Raw genomic sequence first — 26,363 nt, forward strand, 5'->3', positions numbered from 1 at the left:
GGGGAAAAAACCAACACGTGCACACCTTGGGGTCCCCAGGACCGAGTTTGGGGAAAAGCTGATGTTATCCAGCTAGTTAGCTATCTAACAGAAATGTTAACGTTACCTGACTAACTAGTATGGAAGCTACACAGTTTCAACTAGAACTATGCTCATAAGTAGCTCTGTAAAACCCTAGACCCTAACATGATCTCAAGGGCTATGTTGTCGGAGTCGGTACAGCCACCGCGTTTCTTCATGCGTCACGCTGACAGAAATAAACATCTCTCTGGGAAGAAGAGCGGGGGTGTATGCTCCATGATTAACGACTCATGGTGTAACCATAACAACATATCAAGTCCTTCTGTTCACCTGACCTAGAATTCCTTACAATTAAATGCCGACCATATTATCTCCCAAGAGAATTCTCGTCAGTTATCGTCACAGCTGTGTATAAACCCCCTCAAGCAGATACCATGACGGCCCTCAAGGAACTTTACTGGACTCTATGTAAACTGGAAACCATATATCCTGAGGCTGCATTTATTGTAGTTGGGGATTTTAACAAAGCAAATTTGAGAACAAGGCTACCTAAATTCTATCAACATGTTGATTGCAGCACATGCGTGGGCAATACACTGACCACTGCTACTCTAACTTCTGTGATGCATGCAAGGCCCTCCCTTTGGCAAATCCGACCACGACTCCATCTTGCTCCTACAGTCCTATACGCAGAAACTCAAACAGAATCTACCCATGACTAGAACCATTCAACATTGGTCTGACAAATTGAATCCACGCTTCAAGATTGTTTTGATCACGCGGACTGGGAAATGTTCCGGGCAGCCTCAGAGAATAACATCGATCTATACGGTGACTGAGTTTATAAGGAAGTGCATTGGAGATGTTGTACCCACTGTGACTATTAAAACCTACCCTAACCAAAAACCATGGATGGACTGAAAGTGCGAACCATCACATTTAACCATGGGAAGAGGACTGGGAATATTGCTGAATATAAACTGTGTAGTTATTCCCTCCGCAAGGCAATCAAACAAGCGACATGTCTGTATAGGGACAAAGTGGAGTCGCTATTCAACGGCTCAGACACAACGTATGTGGCAGGGTCTACAGGCAATTACGGACTAAAAAAAGAAAACCAGCCATGTCACGGATACTGACGTATTGCTTCCAGACAAACTAAACACCTTCTTTGCCAACTTTGAGGATAATACAGTGCCACCGACACGGCCCGCTAACAAGGACTGCGGGCTCCTTCTCCGTGGCCAATGTGAGTAAGACCTTTTAAACGTGTTAACCCTCACAAGGCTGCTGGCCCAGACGGCATCCCTAGCCGCATCCTCAGAGCATAAGCAGACCAGCTGGCTGGTGTGTTTACGGACATATTCAATCGCTCCCTATCCCAGTCTGTTGTCCCCACATGCTTCAAGATGGCCACCATTTTTCCTGTACCCAAGAAAGCAAAGATAACTAAATGACTATTGCCCCGTAGCTCTCACTTGTCATCATGAAGTCCTTTGAGAGACTAGTCAAGGATCATGTCACCTCTACTACCTGCCACTCTAGACCCACTGCCACCCTAGCCCCAACAGGTCCACAGATGCAATTGCCATCGCACTGCACACTGCCCTATCCCATCTGGACAAGAGGAATGCTGAGCTGTAGTCAATGTACAGCATTCTTACATAAGTATTCAACACCATAGTACCATCCAAGTTCATCATTAAGCTGGAGGCCCTGGGTCGCAACCTCGCCTTGTGCATTTGGGTCCTGGACTTTCTGATGGGCTGCCCCCAGTTGGTGAAGGTAGGAAACATCTCCACTTTGCTGACCCTCAACACTGGGGCCCCACAAGGGTGTGTGCTCAGCCCCCTCCTGTACTCTCTGTTCACCCATGACTGCGTGGCCATGCACGCCTCCAACTCAATCATCAAGTTTGCAGACGACACACCAGTAGTGGGCTTGATTACCAACAACGACAAGACAGCCTACAGGGAGGCGGTGAGGGCACTCGGAGTGTGGTGTCAGGAAAACAACCTCCCACTCAATGTCAACAAAACAGATGATCGTGGACTTCGGGAAACAGCAGAGGGAGCCCCCCCCCCCCATCCACATCGACGGGACAGTAGTGGACAAGGTGGAACATTTGTATTTTTTCTTCCCTTTTTTTTTTTTTTTAGTTTCTCGGCACACACGTTACGGACAATCTGAAATGGTTCACTCTCACAGACAGCGTGGTGAAGGCGCAACAGTGCCTCTTCAACCTCAGCAGGCTGAATAAATTTGGCTTGTCACCTAAAACCCTGACAAACTCTTACAGATGCACAATTGAGAGCATCCTATCGGGCTGTATCGCTGCATGGTACGTCAACTGCACCATCCACCAACCACAGGACTCTCCAGAGGGTGGTGCGGTCTGCCCAACGCATCACCGGGGGAAAATTACCTGACCTCCATGACACCTACAGCACCCTATGTCACAGGAAGGCCAAAAAGATCAAGGACAACAACCACCCGAGCCACTGCCTGTTCACACCGCTATCATCCAGAAGGCGAGGTCAGTACAGGTGCATCAAAGCTGGGACAGAGATAGAAACTATTTTTCTATCTCAAGGCCATCAGACTGCTAAACATCAATCACTATCTCAGAGAGGCTGCTGCCTACGTAGACTCACTTGTCTCTTTAAACAATGCCACTTTAATAATGTGTACATATCTTACATATGAGATGAGTAGTGTGTATATACACTGTCTTATACCAGCTATTGCATCTTGCCTATGCCGCTCGGCCATCGCTTATCCGTGTGTGTACATATTCTTATTCCATCCCTTTAGATTTGTGTGTATTCGGTAGTTGATGGGGAATTGTTAGATATTTACTGCACTGTCGGAACTAGAAGCACAAGCATTTCGCTACACTCGCATTAACATCTGCTAACCATGTGTATGTGACCAATAACATTTAATATAACTTTAGCTGGGTAAGTGCCTTGATATGCATTGTTCTGATTTTGCTGTTAGTATACTGTCAAATTCACAAAGGTGGTATAAACAAAATGCAATATTTAGATGTTCTGCTTTAAATCTCAAATTGGCAAATCCCTTCTATGGCCAGTGGTGGTTTTGAGGAACAAATAGGCCACTTAATAGGCATTATTTTTGGGTCACCCCCTCAGCTCTACATAAAACCAACAGGTGTGTGCAGAGGGTGAGTCCTCATCCCCACTAGCTGGGTTTCTTTTTTTCTCTGTTCCAACCACCATGACCTACAGACAGCTTCACCACAGTGCTATTCTGGAAACACTCTGGTTAACCCTTAAAGCTACAACATATTTTTTTGCTGATTGCAAAGTGACTTTCTTTCAAGAAGTAGCACTATTTTATTAACCTTTAGTAACAATTAATCGGTTTAAAGTCCCCAAAATTAGCATATAAACAGGTTGTCAGTCAGAGGCTGTTTCAGAAAAATGGCAATTAATGTGTGGCTGCAGCCTGATGTCCGAGTTATCCACAGGAGGTTGGTGGCACCATAATTGGGGAGGATGGGCTCATGGTAATGGCTGGAGCGGCGTTGGTGGAATGGTATCAAACCCATTTGCTCCATTCCAACCATTATTATGATCCGACGTCCCCTCAGCAGCATTAACCTCTATGGGCTAGGTGGGACGCTTGCGTCCCACCTACTCAACAGCCAGTTGAATCCTGTGGCGCGTTATTCAAATACCTTAGATATGATATTACTTCAATTTTTCAAAAATATGACTATTTTACACCATTTTAAAGATAAGACTCTCATTAATCTAACCACACTGTCCGATTTCAAAAAGGCTTTACAACGAAAGCAAAACATTAGATTATGTCAGCAGAGTACCGAGCCAGAAATAATCAGACACCCATTTTTCAAGCTAGCATATAATGTCACATAAACCCAAACCACAGCTAAATGTAGCACTAACTAACCTTTGATGATCTTCATCAGATGACAACCCTAGGACATTATGTTATACAATACATGCATGTTTTGTTCAATCAAGTTCATATTTATATCAAAAAACAGCTTTTTTACATTAGCATGTGACTAGCATTCCCACCGAACACTGCCGGTGAATTTACTAAATTACTCACGATAAACGTTCACAAAAAGCATAACAATTATTTTAAGAATTATAGATACAGAACTCCTCTATGCACTCGATATGTCCGATTTTAAAATAGCTTTTCGGTGAAAGCACATTTTGCAATATTCTCAGTAGATAGCCCGGCATCACAGGGCTAGCTATTTAGACACCCAGCAGGTTTAGCACTCATCAAAGTCAGATTTACTATAAGAAAAATGTTATTACCTTTGTTGTCTTCGTCAGAATGCACTCCCAGGACTTCTACTTCAATAACAAATGTTGGTTTGGTCCAAAATAATCCATCGTTATATCCAAACAGCGGCGGTTTGTTCGTGCGTTCTAGACACTATCCTAAAGGCTAAATAAGGGTGACGAGCATGGCGCAATTCGTGACAAAAGAATTCTAAATATTCCATTACCGTACTTCGAAGCATGTCAACCACTGTTTAAAATCCATTTTTATGCAATTTTTCTCATAAAAAAGCGATAATATTCCGACCGGGAATCTGCGTTTAGATAAACAGACAAAGGAAAAGAAAGCATTCGGTCAAAGCGGGCACACGCCTAAGCCCATAGTACTCTGAGTGGCCACTTGCCAAAAGCGATAAAGTGTTTCAGCCAGAGCCTGCCTCGATATCGTTCAACTTTTCCCGGGCTTAGAGACCCTATGGAAGACGTAGGAAGTGTCACGTTATTGCACAGATCCTGAGTCTTCAATAAAAAGAGCCAAGATGAAACACTACTTCTCAGACAGGCCACTTCCTGCTTGAAATCTTCAGGTTTTGGCCTGCCATAGGATTTCTGTTATACTCACAGACACCATTCAAACAGTTTTAGAAACTTTAGGGTGTTTTCTATCCAAAGCCAATAATTATATGCATATTCTAGTTACTGGGCAGGAGTAGTAACCAGATTAAATCGGGTATGTTTTTTTATCCAGCCGTGTCAATACTGCCCCCTAGCCCTAACAGGTTAACTGCCATCCATCCCACTGGGAAGGAGAGTGAGGAGATCCATCAAGAGTTCATTTTTATTTTACTATTAATCAATCAATAATTTGTTAGTAATGGAGTTAATTGGTTCCTCTCTGGCCTTGCCTCTGCGCGCCACTCTCTCCTGACTTAAACTTGATCGCCAATGTTAGCTAGCTAGCTTGCTACATACAGGGCTCGAGACTAACTTTTTTTCGTCACCGTCCCAAAGTTTTTTTTTGATATGCTAACATGGGTCTACTCATAGGACTGAGGTCATTCTTGGTGATTTAAAAGGCAAATAAGAATGGCCTACTACTGACAAAGATTAATGGTGCTGTCAACTGAGTCAGAAATTCACATTTTAATTTACTGCTTCTAAAAATGCCAACATTGGAATAATATTTTTATCTATTTTGCATAATTACATAATTAGCCTACATGTAAAATTATAGCCAAAGTTATTTAAGTGATAATGCCAGAGAAGCCGGAGTTTGGAGGAAATATTGTCAAGGGTGTTAGGCCCGAGACGAAGTCGAGGGCACGAAAACCGTGCCAGTATATCCTCCAAACACCGGCTTTGAGGGCATTATCAATTTTATACAATGGGTTACCAACATATTCAAGTGATGACTGGCGACAAATTTTCATATTATTTCATCCTTCCACAAGATATAGTCCCGTCACACATTTATGGTTGCTAGAGACACAACCCAGTCGTTTGTTCTCTATCTATGGACGTGACCCAGTCGTTCGTTCTTAATATTCCATTGCCATACTGGCTGGCAATGTTCTTATCCCTTGCTTGCTGGCTAGCCAACTACAGTTAACTTAGTCATGTCAAAAAGTACAGCCAGAATAACAGCAAAGTAGCTGCATTTGTTTAAGCTGTTTTCTACTGACATTTATTTGGATACATCCATAACAGTGAGCTAATGAGGCGCGATTTTACCTGGAATAGAAAATGTGCTCACTCGTCAGGACACTGTTGTTCAGAGGAGCTAGCCAACTAACACAGCTACAGTTATACAATCACTTCAAACTGAAGCTAGAAAGACTGCAAACTAGCTGCGTTTCATTGTACCTTTTTTTTAAATTGACTTTTTACATTTTATTTTTATATATCCATAAAAATTTTGCCAGCTGATTCATGATTTCGACTGGCTGAGAAACGCTGTCTCGTTCTGACTCCCAACACGTTCGACTGGCTGAGAAACGCTGTCTCGTTCTGACTCCCAACACGTTCGACTGGCTGAGAAACGCTGTCTCGTTCTGACTCCCAACACGTTCGACTGGCTGAGAAACGCTGTCTCGTTCTGACTCCCAACACGTTGGACTGGCTGAGAAACGCTGTCTCGTTCTGACTCCCAACACGTTGGACTGGCTGAGAAACGCTGTCTCGTTCTGACTCCCAACACGTTGGACTGGCTGAGAAACGCTGTCTCGTTCTGACTCCCAACACGTTGGACTGGCTGAGAAACGCTGTCTCGTTCTGACTCCCAACACGTTGGACTGGCTGAGAAACGCTGTCTCGTTCTGACTCCCAACACGTTGGACTGGCTGAGAAACGCTGTCTCGTTCTGACTCCCAACACGTTGGACTGGCTGAGAAACGCTGTCTCGTTCTGACTCCCAACACGTTGGACTGGCTGAGAAACGCTGTCTCGTTCTGACTCCCAACACGTTGGACTGGCTGAGAAACGCTGTCTCGTTCTGACTCCCAACACGTTCGTTACAATGGGACAGCAGGAGATTGAATTTGAATATTGAAACAGTGTCGCAAATGTCAGAGAGACTTATTTATACAAATCTCCGCTGTTGAAAACAAAATGTTAGTCTAAAAGAAATGTGAGATGTCTAGATGCTTTTTATAATGGAGATCAAGCTTATAAGTTGCCTGGCTGGGCTGATGAGACAGTGGATTGCACAGTCAGATGGAGCAGAGTAAATAGGCATTTTTAACATTAGATTTAGCTGGTGTCAACTTGTGGATTAGACACCGGCTGGAATGTTGTTTTTAACCAATCAAGATTGGACCCACCTGTTGTAATGATGCATGTTGATTACAGCCTCATGTTCACACCGACGCTAACTGACATGAGGGATGTGCCAGAGAATGTAGCCGAACTATAACGAGACTTTTAATTACTTAAATATTGGCTAAAAGCCAGTAATGTTTGACAATTATAATGTAGGATAATTAACGTCTAAAGGCTTGACTATGTTGACACTTGAGGCATGGTTCGTTCAGATCAAATGGTCATTGTTTTAGAGGATTTAACACGAAATCCGGGGAGGGGCCAGCTGAGTATTACTGTATCATCTGCATATAAATGGATGAGAGAGCGTCCTACTGCCTGAGCTATGTTGTTGATGTAAATTGAGAAGAGCGTGGGGCCTAGGATCGAGCCTTGGTGTACTCCATTGGTGACAGGCAGTGGCTGAGACAGCAATTTTCTAACTTTATACACTGCACTCTTTGAGAGGGGTAGTTAGCAAACCAGGCCAAAGGACCCTCAGAGACACTAGTACTCCTCAGCTGGCCCACAAGAATGGAATGGTCTACCGCAGTGATCACCAACCTTTCCAAGCCTAAGGTCACATCCCAAGTCCAAATGTAAACCAAGATCTACCATTTGCAAAAAAAGACGAAAAAACAAGGCCACAATGTAGTTCCACTTTGACATTCTTTATTTTGTTACCTGTCAGTCAAAGTATTCATTTGATTATACAAATAGTATAATCAGGAGTGCAACTATCATTCAACATTTTATAACAGTCATATTACATTTTTCAATATTTCCACAGGCCTATTACTCATTCACCATTCATATAACCTCAATCAGTCAATTACAGGCTTAAGCCACTCATGTAGTGTTTCACTTTCCCTTTTTGAACAACACGCAACGCAGATCATATCCCCTTGTTAACAATAGAGCCTACAACAGATTTCAAACTGGCAATACTCACTCACTCTGATGGCTGTGGATGAGATCCCCATCCCCTCCCCACACACACATTCCATGTGATGGCTGTGATTGCACACTATCAGCTCTGTAGTCTGGCTCATAGTTTGACACAGCAAGTCTGACACTGTCTGTGAGATGTCTAATTAGTTAGACAAGACCTGTTCTTTGACTTGATTATTTTAATTTGTGAAAAGGCCATCTCACAGATGTTGATCCAAAGTAGACCTTCGCCTTAAGTGTGCAGGATTAAAGGAAGGGAAACTTTTCAGTGTTTACAAGACCCCAAAAGTCACTGTCTCTTGAACATGCTTTCAACTCGATGTCATTTTGCAATTCAATTATCTCCATGTCAACTCCGATTGGTGAAGCAAATACTTGCTGGAATTTGGCGGACACCTCCTTAATCTCAATGGAGAGGAAAGGGTTTAAGATAAATGCAACAACCTCCCCTGTCATGTCATTTAAGTCCTGAAAATGCCTGTTGAATTCAGATGCCAGTTTCTTCAGGTAGGCACAGAATTCTTGCGGGAGAAAAGTATCTTTGTTTCTGATGTTTTGCGACCTTTTCTCCAGGTTTGGGAAGTGCACCAGCCTTCCATTCCTCAGCTGAAAGGCCCACACCACCACCTTGGCCTTAAAGGCATTGACAGCGCTGATCATGTGTGACACGTCTTTGTCTTTTCCCTGAAGCTCATAGTAGAGCTCGTTCAGTTTTGCTGTTATGTCCGTGAGGAAACCAAAGTCTAGCAGTCATGCATCATCACAGTTCATCATGCTCCTCATTTCATGACTCCAGAAATTATTTGATCTCGGGCAGCAAGTCAACAAATCGCTGCAGTACTTTCCCCACGACTCAACTACCTTACGCAAGCGTGGAGAATCAAGTCCCCATATGCGGCATCAAGCTCATCTAATAAAGATTTAAACAAGCGGTGTCATGACATGAGACAAGTCCACTACCTTACTAACTAGTGCTTGCTGATGGATCACACAGTGATAGTTCAAGAAATCGGGATCACGGCAGCACAGTGCAACGAAGCCCGACTGCACCCCACGCATTGCCGGTGCCCCGTCTGTAGTGATCGCTACCAGCTTATGAATGGGAATGCTGTTTTCATGCCCATAACGTTTAAACTCGTTGTAAATGTCCTTGTATAGCTCTCCATCGGTGAACAGTTTCTTATGTTTAGCCAAGATATGGCTGACACGGAAGGATGCCTCTGTTGCAGCCTTATTTTAGCTGTTGGTTTGGTAAAAAGTGACTGCTGTGCTTTCAATACAGACTTGAGCTCGTCAACTTTCTTTGAACGAAGCCCCTTTTTTTTTTTAAAGGTTGAACCGTGACTTACTTCCAAGCAATGGGAACCTCCCCAGAAAGGAGAGAGGCTTGGTGATGATGGGGGCAGCAACCTTAAAGAAAAGGTCTAAACCATCTGACCCAGGTGGTTTTTTTTGGGGGGTCAAGTTTAAGGAGCTCCTTTAGCACCTCGGACTCAGTGACTTCCTGCAGGGATAAACTTTGTAGCAAGGGAAAGAGGGAGAAGTATCAGGGATAGTCACATTAGAAGTGGTTAGAGATGAGGAAACGTTGGTCAAGCAAGGAGGCATTGCTGAGTCAAATAAGAATCCTGACTTAATGAAGTGGTGATTAAAGAGCTCAGCCATGTGCTTCTTGTCAGTAACAACCACATCAACATTAAGGGACATGGGCAGCTGTGAGGGTTTATTCTCCAGGTCTTTAACCGTTTTCCAGAACTTCTTGGGGTTAGACCCACACAGAGAGAACTGCTCCTTAAAGTAACTAACTTTGGCCTTCCAGATAGCCTGAGTGCACTTATTTCTCATTTGCCTGAACGAGAGCCAGTCAGCCTGAGTATGTATGTGCCGAGCCTTTCGCCAAATGCAATTCTTGAGGTGGAGTAACTCTGCAAGATCATGGTCGAACCAGGGGCTGAACCGTTAAAAAAAAATCTCATTCTCTTTATGGGGGCGTGTTTGTTGAAAATATATATTTTTTAAAAAGGTCCAAGCGTCTTCGACAGAGGGGATCAAGCTGATTCTATACCATTTTAGAGGCTTGCTCATGAAAGTTTTTTTTTTTAGCAAGCGTCTATGACAAATCAGGACAGGCCGTTTCACTGCGCAGCCATTACGAACACAGGCTGTGCAACAGTGATCACTAAGGTATCAGTCTGGTGTTCTGTAATGACCGATCAGGATTATTTGTGAGGATAACATCAAGGAGAGTAGCCTTTTCTGTGTGTTTGGAGTCATACATTGTGGGATTGTTAAGCATGTCCCAGTTTAGGTCACCTAGCAGGACAAATTCAGACTTAGTGTAAGGGGCCAGGAGAGAGCTTAGGGCAGGTAGGGTACATGCCGGTGCTGATGGAGGACGATAGCACCCAGCAACAGTCAACAAAGTTCTATTTGAACATTTATTGCTTAAAACCAGTAAAACAAATTGGGGACAGACTTGGTGGAGACAACCGAGCACTGAAGGTGATCCTTGGTAAATACTGCCGCTCCCCCACCTTTGGAAGATCAGTCTTCCCGAAAAAGGTTAACATCAGTAGTCAAAACACTCTTCCTTAACCACGTCTCAGTAATGACATACACATCTGGATTGGAGCTGTGAACCCACACTTTCAGTTGATCTATTTTAGGTAATAAGCTTCTAGTGTTAACGTGCAGAAAACCCAGGCTTTTACGAAAGCAGAAATCCGTGAAGCAGATGTCAGAATTGGGGCTAGCAACAGTAGATGGGCCAGGGTGTACATGCACATTTCCAGATATCATAAACAATATGCAATCAAGGCACGGCATAGGACAGGGAGAGCTCTGCAGTGCTGATTTATGACATCTGAATGTGCATCAGATGGCAACAAGATCATATTGTACAGCATTTTCATCAGGTAACATGAACGCTATCGGTAGCCGACGTGAACAAAACCTTTAAACAGGTCAACATTCACAAAGCCACTGGGCCAGATGGATTACCAGGACGTGTACTCAAAGCATGCGCGGAGCAACTGGCAAGTGTCGTCACTGACATTTTCAACCTCTCCCTGGCTGAGTCTGTAATACCTACATGTTTCAAGCAGACCACCATAGTCCCTGTGCCCAAGGAAGCAAAGGTAACCTGCCTAAATGATTACCGCCCAGTGGCTCTCACGTCGGTAGCAATGAGGTGCTTTGAAAGGTTGGTCATGGCTCACATCAACAGCATCCTTCCGGATACCCTAGACCCACTCCAATTCGCATACCGCCCCAACAGATCCACAGATGACGAAATCACACTCCACACTGCCCTTTCTCAACTGGACAAAGGGAACACCTATGTGAGAATGCTGTTCATTGACTACAGCTCAGCGTTCAACACCATAGTACCCTCAAAGCTCATCGCTAAGGACTCTGGGACTAAACACCTCCCTCTGCAACTGGATCCTGGACTTCCTGACGGACCGCCCCCAGGTGGTAAGAGTAGGCAACAACACGTCTGCCAAACTGATCCTTAACACAGGGTCCCCTCAGGGGTGTGTACTTAGTCCCCTCCTGTACTCCCTGTTCAGCCAGGACTGCGTGGCCAATCACGACTCCTACACCATCATTAAGTTTGCTGCAGACACAATAGTGGTAGGCCTCATCACCGAAAACGATGAGACGGCCTATAGGGAGGAGGTCAAAGAACTGGCAGTGTGGTGCCAGGACAACAACCTCTCCCTCAATGTGAGCAAGACTAAGGAGCTGATCGTGGACTATAGGAAAAGGCGGGCCGAACAGGCCCCCATTCAACATTGACGGCGGGTCGAGAGCTTCAAGTTCCTTGGTGACTACATCACCAACAAACTATCATGGTCCAAACATACCAAGACCGGGTCCCCAGATCCTCAAAGTTCTACAGCTGCACTATCAAGAGCATCCTTACCGGATGCATCTCCTGGGATGGTAACTGTTCGGCATTTGACCGTAAGGCGCTTCAGAAGGTAGTGCAAATGGCCCAGTACATCACTGGGGCCAAGCTTCCTGCTGTCCAGGACATGTATAATAGGCGGTGTCAGGCTCCAGTCACCCAAGTTAGACAGTTTCCTCTGCTACCGCACGGCAAGCGGTACCGGAGCGCCAAGTCTAGGACCACATGGCTCCTTAACAGCTTCTACCCCCAAGCCATAAGATTTCTGAACAATTAATAAAATCACCATCGGACAATTTACGTTGACCTCCCCCCTTTAGTACACTGCTGCTGCTCGCTGTTTATTATCTATACATAGTCACTTCACCACTACCTACATGTACAAATTATCTCAACTAACCTGTACCCCCGCACACTGACTCGGTACTGGTGCCCCCTTTTTATATAACCTCATTGTTACTTTTTTTATTATTACTTTTTATTTTAGTCTACTTGGTAAATATTTTCTTAACCAACAGTGCAGTTCAAGAAGAGTTAAGGGCTTTGTAAGTAAGCATTTCACGGTAAAGTCTATACTTGTTGTATTCGGCACGTGACAAAGTTTGATTTGAATACAAAGCTGGCGATAGGTGGTTAGAATAGGATGGGAGGCCAAAAGTCTGTGTAACCAATAGTCAGTCCCAAGTGTGGGAACAAACAGTCTGTCCCACGGTTGGGTAAGAAAGTTTGTAGTCAACAACGTATGCAGGAGTCATGAGGCAAAATGCACAAGAAAAAAAAATATGTGTATCTATCTATCTCGCCCCAACAGTGCGTGTGTGCTGGAGGCGAGCGACAGCTCGGGAGAGAGGGGTGTGTGGTGGGGGTACCTGTACCAGACAGGGGGAGACAGGCCAGGGCAGACGGTGAACGGATCGCCAGGTGGCATCCAAGCAGCAGGCATGGGAGTAAGTGTCACACCCACTTGGGAGAAGCTTTTATTTCTGGAGGCAGATTTCTTGTAGAAAATGCCAGTGAATGGTCTTTGATCAGCAGGAGGGGGCTTCAGAGGACGCTTCAAAGACTCCTGCCACATGGGCCCAAAGGCCTCGACACCTTTTACTTCACACCTTAGTATTAATTGAATTTGTATATGGTCTGTCCTTGGAGCCTTAACTCAGCATTCAGTCCCCGTAAAGTAAAATATTATTGTAATGTACTTTATTTTTTTTTCTTCTTGGCTTTCAAAATACCATCAGACTGAACACTATTTACTCAGTTCCAGGTTGGTTGGTGTCCTCAGGTCTCTGCTGTTTGTTTGCTAGAGCACCCTCCGTATAGCTTGGAAAAAGGAAACCTTGGCAAAAGTAATCTCTGGTTAATTTGGTCAAAATTAGGTTGTAGGTTTGGAGTTTTGATCTGGAGGGTAGCATCCTGGATATGTACCTGCTGAAAAATCCAAGTTTATCTAACTCCAAATCTATCCTTTTGTAAAAAATATGTTGAAAAATGTGAAAGCTCACATGCAGCTGTCTCTGTCTCTCTCAGGGTGTTTTTGTAGGCGATAGTTCAGCACAATTCGTAATATCGTTCCAGAACATTCCCACAGTCTGAACCGTCGGACATATTTTGTTTATCCATGGACGACGGGACGCCAGTTAATTTTGAGCTCTAGCTATATACCTAGAGAGAGAACACATCGTTTGATCCTCTCTCTGAAACTATTTGATTGTTTCTCTCCCTTACTGTGTTGGCTCTAATAATGATTGGTAGGACTGAGGGGCAGTCAGGATGCAAACAAGAAGTAAGCTATAAAATCAAGCTTTATTTATACAGAACATTTCATACATGAAATGCAATTTGCATCACAGGAAAAAACGAAAAAAAAACAACAAAACTATATGAAAACAAAAGCTGAAATATTTACTTTCAACTCGCTTGCCTTCCCGCTTTGGTCCAACAGAATCTGTCACATAGACACTAACACATTGAGACATTATTTTAGTGTGATAAAGGATAAGTAAACTTTTCTAATGATAACCTTTTTAGGTCTCAACTACTCAAATTGTGTGCAGAGCAGACACTACTAAAACAAGTATTAATTACATTTTTACATTTTAGCAGACGCTCTTATCCAGAGCGACTTACAGTAGTGAATACATACATTTCATTTCATGCATTTTTTTTTTTTTGTACTGGCCCCCCATGGGAATCGAACCCACAACCCTGGCGTTGCACACACCATGCTCTACCAACTGAGCCACAGTTGGTAGAGCAATGAACATTGATTCTGGGAAAATGAATTCTCAGTGTGTCACTCGCAGCATTGGGGTACCACGTACTGCTAGCAGCATTTTAGCCAAAGGTTGTTATACTAGCTGTCTAGTCTGTGTTTTTATAAATGTGCAATAAGCATGAAACACAATTCTATAAGGAATTGGCAACTCGTTCTCATTCTAAGAAATAAGGTAGACCACTTGTTGAAATCATCTGCACAAAGTGGACAGGCTAACATGCTTTTCAAACAGTTGGAGACACAGAGGGGTGTGTTTTTATAACTATTCAACCTTGTTAGCTTGCAAATAGATCCAAGTTGGCTAAACTTGAAATCTAAAGATTAGCTGGCTAGTCACTTGGGCTTGAGAAATAGTTGAGACCTGTGTTCATTTTCTATAGCCTAATGCCTGCTACAAGAAGTCAGTCATTATTAGTGAATGTGCATTATGCATGGTTCTAGTTAAATTTGTAACAAAAAATGCCATTTTCAGAGACATACTTGACAGCCAGATTAGTGACTATTGCAAAAACAAAAAAAGCAGGTGAAATTTTTTCGATAAAATAATTAAATTATGATTGGGTCTTATGGTTGAGGAAGGCTTATATTTAGCCTCGGTATAACGTCACAAGCCCTGCATTCATTAGATTATTGCTGACTGTTGAAATGCAGTGTATTTGACCTTTCTTTTAAAAATAATATAACTTATTTAGAAAAATATATATTGTGAATCGCCCATAAGTTTGAAACATGTTTTATTTTATTTTTAGCCCATATCACCCAGCCCTAGTTGAAACCGCTTGTCAGAGAGGAAGATGTGATCTCTCAACTTTGTTGGCAGGGGGAGGGGCTTGGTGCGTGTAGGCCAAAGAGGCGCAGCGAGAGGTTTCACTCTTGCTAAAATCTGTCTAAAATAAGGCCAATGCATTTCTATGGGCTTTTTTTGGACCTAAGCCTGCCTTCCTGCCTTTGGGACAACGACTCCCGTTGTTAGGGCGGAGATATGCATCTCGTCATTATATACAGATCTCGGGTGTAAATGGGAAGGTGCCCAGAGGAGCAAAGGAGTTTAGACCAAAAATACAACATGAGAACAAGCAGATATAAAAACAAAAAATAACAACCTTGATTCTTGCAATACAGACATTTTGTAATATCGCGCAAAAACATACATTTGAATTAATTCAATATATCACCCAGCCCTAATTTATCAGGCCATCAATAGTTGAGAAGAACACTCTCTAATTAGTCTGACTAATAGTGATGAAGTTAGAAACATGTGCACGTCTGACATTTCTATTTGCCTAGTTGCTCTATCATAATGGACCTGCAACTATGACTTTCTCCTCTGCTCTGCCGTTGTGTAATTTCTCTTTCATTTATTTGTTTCCTCACTCATCCAAGGCGCTCTCCGGTTGGATGTGGCCTTTTTCAACTTTACTGGAGCTATGGCATCAATGGTTGCCCTTAATTTGCTATTAGTTATCAACTAAATCATCACGAGAGGAAGGCATAATAGGTGACGTCTGTAGCAACTTCAGAGATAAGATGGTGTTTCTTTATAATGCGTTCCGTATTACCCTGTGCTATGGGCACCAAGGTAGTAAAAAAGACAGTGGTAATCAGATAAAGCAACATCAACAATAGAAAGCCCCTTGGTAATAACCAGGTCCAGAGTATGGCTGCGGTTATGGGTGGGCCCAGTAACATGTTGGATAAAGTCCATAGAGCTTTAAAGATGTATCAATTCAGTGGCCTTGGAGTCACTCTTTGTCAACATGAATATTAAAGTTGCAGGCCTATCTGCCACCTCATTGGCTAAAATGGTCCCACCTAATCTTGCCTCCTGACTGCCTTCCATTTTTGAAGACATTTATTTTCATTGTTAGAGTGGCCACTACAGTATCGGGTCAATATAATGGATCATCTGTGGTTGACTGAAGAAATCCCAGCACAGATTGATAGGTAAACTTCCTGCTTTGCTCCTATGGGTACACTCGCAATGGCCGCCAGTCCACCCATTATATCATTGTCGTGTCTTTGGGTTACCATTAAACGGAAGATATGTTTATCAATTAGCTCCCTGTAATTATTATCACGCGATTAAACTGATTAATCGTTTAATTGTAATTAACTAGGAGATCGGGGCACCAAGGAGAATATTCAGATTACAAAGCTATAATTTTCCTAATATAACTTTCCTGTACTATAATATTATATTCTATTATAGTATAGGCCAATTATCTTCTGGTTTAAATGGTGTATTTTACCTCTAGTCCAGTCTCATTCCAAACGTCGTAAATTGTTGTATCTGCACGAACCCAGTCTTTACTAAAATCATCCATACATCAATTGTCTTAAGATCATTTATTTACTACACTAAGTAATTAACAGAAAAACATACAAACAGTCATTATCGTCACAAAGGATTGTTAGAGGAATGTGCCCTTGTGGGCTAAACAGGCAGGTCGGCCTGTTGAACAATGGGTCATAAACGGTCCGCTGAGAAGTTACAGAGTTCATTAATATTGACAATTGAAGGCTCACTCATTCGGGAACAATTGCAATCAATATATATTTACGCTCAGTGTGTCGTCGTTCTTTGTTGGAGAGTTCGGTTCTGTTGGAGAGTCTCTCTCGGTTAGAATGGATCTTTCAAAGCGACATTCATTAATGTCGTCATAGAATGGTTGTTTCGTTGGTCTTCGCGTTCGATGATATCATTTACTTAGCTGCAGACTAATAATTAATATCAAAGACTTGTTCTTATTCTGTCGGTATCATTAGTCTAAAAGTTAACCACGTGGTATGGTTCACTTTCAGTAGAGGAATTAGATGGTAGAACCTATGTGGCCACGGAGTGTAGGCCTGGTCTGAAGAAATGTAAATCCGGGGGTGTTTTATAGTGCCCATAGAACAGGCTTGTCAAATGACGCCTGGTCCTGTATGGGTCCCTGGGGGCATGCCTATGACTGAGTTAGAATTGTATTTCTGTAACCAAATCTATCACATTACATCAGTACATAGCATCTCAATGTCTTACAAAAGCTTTATCCTTATTAATACATTCTATACAACCATTATGATGCTATTATATAAACAGTTTTATGGTAATATGGCTATATTCTCTCTTCTGAGTATCACAAAATTGTACCAAGCGGATCAGTTCGTAGCTGGATTCTTCACCAATCTTCCATACCTTCTCCAGAACACAAAATGTCGCTTGGCTCTCCAATTCTATGAGTTGGAAGAATTTCCTGTGTCTATCTATGGGCCATGTGGCCAGAGACTCTCCTGGAATTTTAGAGTTTTTACGACCCTTTACACACAGGGTGGATTGGGTGCAAAAGGGAGGGGTCAACTGCCCTCCCTGTACCAAAAGAGGCCAACGTCATGACATCATCATTGACATGAATGGCGACGTTCTATTCATTCTTCTTTCTATGGTTTAGTCTTACTGTTGTTGTTGCCTCTCAGGAATGTTAATGTCGGAGGACCAGGCAGCGCAGAAGGATGAGCTGCTTGTTCTAGCGAGTATTTACGACGAAGAGGAGTTTCGCAGAGCTGAATCGGCACAAGGCGGAGAAATACAACTATGCCTTGAACTTCCTCCTAATTTCAAGTTGATAGTCAAAGGTAAGGCTGTGTTTCCTTTCCTCTGCATTAATACTCCTTTTTGTAATATTTTTTATCAACATTAACCTGAAATTGAATGTTTCCTTCTGTCAGGAGACAAGCAGACAGAATATGACGTATCTTTCCTACCTCCTCTGGTGCTTAACTTTGAGCTTCCTGCCGACTACCCTTCCTCCTCATCTCCGGTCTATACACTAAGTTCCAAATGGCTGTCAAGGGACAAGGTGAGGCAGATGCATCAATGTAAGAAATCAAATAACATCTTTCAACAACATTCCCCTTGTCTTCCTGACCAACCCTTATTTCTACCCCTCAGATGACTTCTCTCTGAAAGCGTCTGGATGAGCTGTGGGGAGAGAACCAGGGCTGTGTTGTCCTCTACAAATGGATCCAGTTCCTCAAGGAGGAGGCGTTTGTCTTCCTGGATGTCAAGTCTCCGCTAGAGGTTGTTACGCCAGGCAAGGCTCCGGTTGACACGAAGAGAAGCGAGGCTGGCGTGAAGCGGGCGGGGAGTATAATCGGAGAGGAAGGCAAACTGGAGCTGGACCCCCGTGCTGTGCTGGTGGTGGACCCCCGTATTGATATCCTACCTCAGCTACTGGACTTTGACGAAGCTCACAGGCAGAAGATGTTTGACGGCAAGGCGTTCTGCTGTAGCATCTGCTTCATGGAGAAGCTGGGCTCGAGCTGCCTGTGCTTCAAGGAATGCCAGCACGTGTACTGCAAGGCTTGCATGACAGAGTACTTCGAGATTCAGATCCGTGACGGCAATGTTCAGTGCCTTAACTGCCCCGAGCCCAAGTGCACCTCCTTGGCTATGCCCTCACAGGTAACTTTTGACTCAGCTCTTAAATGAGCTCTTATGACCATAATGAGCTCTTATGGTGCTCTTATGAGCACTGACTAATACACTGCCCCTTGTACAGGTCGAGCTCCTTGTCGGGGAGGAGTTGTTTACTCGTTATGACCGTCTCCTGCTTCAGTCCAGCCTGGACCTGATGGCTGACGTGGTGTACTGTCCTCGCCAGTCATGCTGTCAGGCTGTGATGGTGGAGCAAGACACCACCATGGGCATCTGCCCTGCCTGTCAGTACGCCTTCTGCACCCTCTGCAAATGTGGATACCACGGCCTGTCCCACTGCAAGGTCACAGCAGGTAAAGGGAATAATTGTACATTGTATTACATAGTCTATATTATATTACCTGACAATTTAATGAGTTATATGCTGTGCACTAAAGATGATCAATCTAAATGGAGGTTAGAATAATGGTTTTGGTATTAAGAAGGACCTCTCTCTCCTGCCATGTAGATGAGCTGCGAGGCCTAAGGGATGAGTATATCTCTGCCAGTGCTGAGGGGAAGAAGTTCATGGAGCAGCGTTTTGGGAAGCGGGTTATCCAGCGTGCCGTGGAGGAGTCCTTCAGCAGCGACTGGCTCTATGAGAACTGTAAAGGCTGCCCGCGCTGTGGCACTAACATACAGGTATGTTGCGCTCTGCACAAGAAGACTATTATTTAGTTATGTTTTGTTGCTCCTACATGGGGTTGCAGGTAGCCTAGCGGTTAGAGCGTTCGGCCAGTAACCAAAATGTTCGAATCCCCGGTAAAACGCATTTGTTGATTTGCTATTGAGCAAGGCACTTAACCCCAATTTCTCCCGGGTCGCCGTCAATAATGGCTGATCCCATTCCATGACCCCTATCTGAGTGTCTCCAGGGGAGTTTGATATGCAAAAAACACATTTCCGTTTCACACCACACACTGTACAGGTTACACACTTGTACATGTGTGAAACAGGACATATACAAACACCCTCTTTTTGACCGATCCCAGGGGTAAAAGTCCTGTCGTTGTGACAGATTTCCATCATATGGATTCTGAAGAGGTAGTTTTTCAGATCATTGTAGATGTCCAAGAAAAATCTCTGCGGTCTTGGAGATGACACAGCCTCATACAGACAGAAGCATGGCTGTTCTACGAAATATTTTCCCAGATAAATGTATTCTCAAATATTTAATTTTCTCTGTTACGCTGTGTGCACTGAACTGACATGCATGATTGTTGACACTCTGATGTTCAGATGACAGGAATGAAAGTTTGTAATACACATCACCACAGCGCTCATCCCAGACCGTGGTGTCTAGCCTACTGTAGCTTCTGGCTAAGTCATTCAAAAACCTATACTTTATCACTCAGAATGGAACTTTCCAGTGCTTCCATTTTTGCCATATAATGTTAAAACAAAATCAGACAACCCCATAGTATAATATTTTACCTATTTACTTAGTCGGCTTGTTGTCTTTTTATGCGAGATACATGCACCTCGAGAATAATATTTATTCTGACAAGCAGTCAATGTACTACAATTCTTAATGCAATCGCGGGAGAACACTTTTGAAAGCAGTTTTGGCAAATTTATTTTGAAAGCAGTTTTAGCCTTTTAAAAAAGACGGGGTCCTAGTTTTCCATTGCTACCATGTTTATTTATCTTCTCCTTCAATTGCACGTTTGGCATTGTTTTACAACCGGAGTTTCCAGCAGCGTGGTTTAGGAGTTTCCAGCAGCGTGGTTTAGGAGTTTCCAGCAGCGTGGTTTAGGAGTTTCCAGCAGCGTGGTTTAGGAGTTTCCAGCAGCGTGGTTTAGGAGTTTCCAGCAGCGTGGTTTAGGAGTTTCCAGTTTTTAGGCTCAGCTGCCCAACAGAGCTCTTTTGTAATAGAAACAAAAATAAAAAACAAAACTGAGTGAATAATGATGATTGTTATTCATTTATTATAAATATATACATCAGGATGTGTCCAATGGGGTAAATGCAGACTATGCCTGTATGTGATAAAGTGAAAATCTGAGGTCCCGACTGTGGGTTAGGGTCGGGTAGGCTACAGTCCGAGATGGCAGGAAGATATTTTTACACCGGGCGTGCAGGATCTGTTGTTGACTTTAGATATGTTTTTAGTAAACTTGTCTATTTTATATATATATATTACTCCCAAGTCCCTAAAAGTATTTTTCTAAGCTGCATATATATATTACATACACACACACACACACACACACACACACAGTTGTAGTCAGAAGTTTACATACACCTTAGCCAAATACATTTAAACTCAGTTTTACACAATTCCTGACATTTAATCCTAGTAAAAATGCCATGTCTTAGGTCAGTTAAGATCACCACTTTATTTTAAGAATGTGAAATGTCAGAATAGAGTGATTTAGTTCAGCTTTTATTTCTTTCGTCACATTCCCAGTGAGTTAGAAGTTTACATACACTCAATTAGTATTTGGTAGCATTGCCTTTAAATTGTTGAACTTGGGTCAAACGTTTTGGGTTGCCTTCCACAAGCTTCCCACAATAAGTTGGGTGAATTTTGGCCCATTCCTCCTGACAGAGCTGGTGTAACTGAGTCAGGAGTGTAGGCCTCCTTGCTCGCACACGCTTTTTCAGTTCTGCCCTCAGATTTTCTATAGGATGAGGTCAGGGCTTTGTGATGGCCACTCCAATACCTTGACTTTGTTGTCCTTAAGCCATTTTGCCACAACTTTGGAAGTATGCTTGGGGTCATTGTCCATTTGGAAGACCCATATGCGACCAAGCTTTAACTTCCTGACTGATGTCTTGAGATGTTGCTTCAGTATATCCACGTAATTTTCTTTCTTCGTGATGCCATCTATTTTGTGAAGTGCACCAGTCCCTCCTGCAGCAAAGCACCCCCACAACATGATGCTGCCACCCCCGTGCTTCACGGTTGGGGTGGTGTTCTTCGGCTTGCAAGCATCCCCCTTTTTCCTCCAAACATAACGATGGTCATTATGGCCAAACAGTTCTATTTTTGTTTTATCAGACCAGAGGACATTTCTCCAAAAAGTACCATCTTTGTCCCCATGTGCAGTTGCAAACTGTAGTCTGCCTTTTTTATGGCGGTTTTGGAGCAGTGGCTTCTTCCTTGCTGAGCGGCCTTTCAGGTTATGTCGATATAGGACTCATTTTACTGTGGCCATAGATACTTTTGTACCTGTTTCTTCCAGCATCTTCACAAGGTCTTTTGCTGTTGTTCTGGGATTGATTTGCACTTTTCGCAACAAAGTACGTTCATCTCTAGGAGACAGAATGCGTCTCCTTCCTGAGCTGTGTGATGGCTGTGTGGTCCCATGGTGTTTATACTTGCGTACTATTGTTTGTACAGATGAACATGGTACCTTCAGGCGTTTGGAAATTGCTCCCAAGGATGAACCAGACTTGTGGAGGTTTACCCCTTTTTTTTTCTTTTTTTTTTCTCTCCCCCCTGAGGTCTTGGCTGATTTTTCTTTTGCTTTGCCCATGATGTCAAGCAAAGAGGCACTGAGTTTGAAGGTAGGCCTTGAAATACATCCACAGGTACATCTCCAATTGACTCAAATGATGTCAATTAGCCTATCAGAAGCTTCTAAAGCCATGACATCATTTTCTGGAATTTTCCAAGCTGTTTAAAGGCACAGTCAACTTCATGTATGTAAACTTCTGACCCACTGGAATTGTGAAACAATGTCTGTAAACAATTGTTGGGAAAATGACTTGTGTCATGCACAAAGTAGATGTCCTAACTGACTTGCCAAAACTATAGTTTGTTATTAACAAGAAATTTGTGGAGTGGTTGAAAAATGAGTTTTAATGACTCCAATCTAAGTGTATGTAAACTTCTGACTATCAGTTAAGATTTTCTGTGTAAAATGAGTTTGACCAGTTTAAGGAATTAGAAAGCTGTGTAAACGGCCCAACATGTTTCTGGTAAGATTTTAGGTCTGCTTGGTTTAGTTCTATTTTGTGGTTGAAATGCTATCTGATTTTATAATGCTGATATAGATGGCACCTCCTATAGGCCTAGCTAACTGCTCATTCTCTCAAGATGCTGAAATAAATCAATATTTCTCCACTCCTGTTCCCAAGTCAAAATGTTGCCTACATTTGGTGTATCATTTTACTACAATAAATACTTAATTCTGCAGGAGTTAGTATTAAGGCTATGTGAGCGGTTATAGACACACAGCCTACAGTCGGTGTCTAGATTTTAGTTTCCATTTAACCCTTCTGAACAGTAGTAGGCTACAGTTCCCTTTGATGTTTGGAGACCCCATCTTTGAATGTCGAATTTGTATAGCGCCTCACAACCATCACGTACTGTAACATCACCAGCACTGCTATCATCCTCTTTTACAACTTCACCAAATCTTTACCAAACATTACTTTTTTGGCCCTCTTTATTTTCAACTCTGACGTTGTCCTTTTATGTATACTCGGACATTTTCCTTTTTGCCTCCGTGGATCGACATTAACTTTTTCTGCCCGTTTCCAAAAGCATTTAGCGTGTAGGCTATTTGGTGCGCGTACAGTTAGGCCTTAAAGTTTAGGCTTATGCACTATTGCCAGACAGCTGAAAATTATGTAAGAAAAAATCAATGCAGCATATTGATATAAATTGAACAAAAATTATACACTTATGTTTTTTTTTTAAGGTATTCTTTTCTCTTTATTAAACTCGCACCCCACCCACCCTTCATCCACACAATATTTCATGACCCTAAACCCGTCTGCCCCGTGGATATAACCATCATTTGGGCTACAGGTATTCATTCTTATCGCTAATGGCAGATTTCTTATTGCTAATAGCAGATTTGATAAAATAGAATATGAATAAGCTATATGCATGGTCAAATAATTGTTATTGGGCCAATTTCTGGAAGTGGAATTTAGATTTTAGTCAGCATCATTTTATTTGAATTAATTTTGGAGTAGAATTTCACCAGAACTGAGCTTCTCAGTCCTTCAACATAAACATTTATCCCAAGGAGGACCACGGACCCCTTAAGCAAGGGGACTCGAATCGGTACAAAATTATCTTCTTTCCTTAACTATGATGGTCATGACTTTCTAACATGAAGGGGAGGTTAACTTGGCCCCAGATAATCGATCTGACAAGTTTCAATCATAGAATCATGGGGGTTAAAACAACCCCAAATTCCATCTATAGGTTAATTTGATTGATCATCTTCTCTGGTTTCTCTGTGTAGAAGGTAGATGACTTGTACCTCGTGTAAGCAGTACTTCTGCTGGCTGTGTCTGGGCCAGCTCACACATGTCAACCCCTACAGCCACTTCAATAACCCCTCCTCGCCTTGCTTCAACCAGTGAGTAGCTTTGTTGTTGTCTCCTTCCTTTTTTGGAAGGCTTCATTGATGTTTGGCTCTGTGTGGCCATTTTAGATGTATGATAAATCAGGATTATGCTCATAGAATGTTTATCTAACCTTTTTATTGACTTCATAATTAGTCAAAATGACATTTTGCTTATGTGTTTCTTTGGTGTTTTCTAGGCTGTTCCAGGGTGTGGATATTGATGAAGATGATGCCTTGAGTGATGAAGAGGACTGATGTGTGCAATACCTCAGTGTGCTTCATTTGTTTGCAATTTCTCACCCTCACTACCCAAACTGCATATGGATTTAGCCAACACCATTTATCACCATCATTGATCAGGCATTTACTATGTCAAAATATATCAGTCATTTCTAATGGTTGACTGGCAAGCAGAGAGTGATTGCAAGCTGATAAGGCACATTACCTTACTCCATACAGAAGTCAAATACTCAGGGCCAGTATTTTTCTGAAAGCATGCTCGTGAAGAGGGGGTTCTAATGTGCTGGGTTACAGTTCTAATGCTTAGTTTAGATAATTTGAACAGATAATGTTGCCATGTTTTATCAATCTCAATTTTAAAAATAATTCTGTGTTCTGGGGGTGAAATCTTAAAATCAAGAACAGAGAACAACATTTTTGGATGTTTTTACTATTTATTTTGATCATGAGTTAAAATCTGTGGAAGAATGTGTGTACTCCCGGATACCATCCAAACCATGAGCTAACAACTTGAAGGGTAAATAAAGCGTTGCCAAATGTGACATTCAGCCAATGGCCATCAAGACATAATACTTAATGTTATGTTGCTGGAATAGGATTTTTAGACACACTTTTAAAAAATGTTTTTGTTACTTTTTCACCAAAAGGTACACTTTATTTATCATGTAACATGATTTGTTTGAATGGGACACACTGTTTAGTTAAATATTTTTTCAGTACAAAAAGATTAGCCCTTTTTCCTATGTTTCTCAATACATGTTTTATGGCGATTGGACTCCTCGTTTGTTTTGTATTAACAGTGAACGTGTGATTACAGCAAATCAACTTCCTGTCCATGGCCTGGTTTCCCAAAATAGTTTCAAGGCTACATTAATCGTTAGAACCTTCGTAGGAGCATCCTTATATCTTCAAGCTGTTCCCCAAAACCATAGTTATTAACATTGTACTTAAACGCATGTAATCTCACGCCTGCCTGACCATGCGTAGAACAACTAAGTTCATCTTTAGATGCTTTTTTGCCCTCTCGTGTCAGTTTATACACTTTATGCATAGAATCACATGGTTTATACATCTCTCTATGTCCGCCGAGAACTTCAGAACAAAGTTGACCACATACAACGTTCCCAATGTCTTTATCAATCAAACTTATTTATAAAGCCCTTTTTACATCAGCCGACGTTACAAAGTGCTGTACAGAAACCCAGCATAAAACCCCAAACAGCAAGCAATGCAGATGTAGAAGCACAGTGGCTAGGAAAAACTCCCTAGAAAGGCCAGAACCTAGAGAGGAACCAGGCTCTGAGGGGTGGCCAGTCCTCTTCTGGCTGGGCCGGGTGGAGATTATAACAGTACATGGCCAAGATGTTCATAGATGACAAGCAGGGTCAAATAATAATAATAATCAGTGGTTGTAGAGGGTGCAACAGGTCAGCATCTCCAAGAGTAAATGTCAGTTGGCTTTTCATAGCCGATCATTCAGAGTTAGAGACAGCAGGTGCGGTAGAGAGAGTCGAAACAGCAGGTCCGGGACAAGGTAGCACATCCGGTGAACAGGACAGGGTTCCATAGCAGCAGGCAGAACAGTGGAAACTGGAGCAGCAGCACGACCAGGTGGACTGAGGACAGCAAGGAGTCATCGGGCCAGGTAGTTCCGATGCATGGTCCTAGGGCTCAGTTCCTGAGAGAGAATTAGAGGGCGCATACGGACACCGGTTAAAAAAGGAGAAATAATCCAGATATACAGACTAACCCTAGCCCCCTGACACAAACTATTGTAGCATAAATACTGGAGGCTGAGACAAAGGGCTACAGTGTGTCCCGACCCTGTCTGACGGTACCCCCGGACAGGGCCAACCAGGCAGGATATAACCCCACCCACTTTGCCAAGGGACAGCCCCCACACCACTAGAGGGATATCGTCAATCACCAACCTACTACCCTGAGACAAGGCCGAGTATAGCCCACGAAGACCGCCCCCACGGCACGAACCCAAGGGGGGTGCCAACCCGGACAGGAAGATCACGTCAGTGACTCAACCCACTCAAGTGATGCACCCCTCATAGGGACGGAATGGAAGAGCGCCAGTGACTCAGCCCCCGTAATAGGGTTA

At 42.9% G+C, this 26,363-nt stretch overlaps 1 pseudogene; it reads left to right on the forward strand.

Moving 5' to 3' along the window:
- Window positions 1-2,176: 2,176 nt before the first annotated feature.
- LOC106603855 (E3 ubiquitin-protein ligase RNF14-like) lies at window positions 2,177-25,087 on the forward strand (annotated as a pseudogene).
- Window positions 25,088-26,363: the final 1,276 nt, after the last annotated feature.

Source organism: Salmo salar, chromosome ssa04, assembly GCF_905237065.1.
Source record: "Salmo salar chromosome ssa04, Ssal_v3.1, whole genome shotgun sequence".
In the NCBI taxonomy this organism is placed as follows: domain Eukaryota; kingdom Metazoa; phylum Chordata; class Actinopteri; order Salmoniformes; family Salmonidae; genus Salmo; species Salmo salar.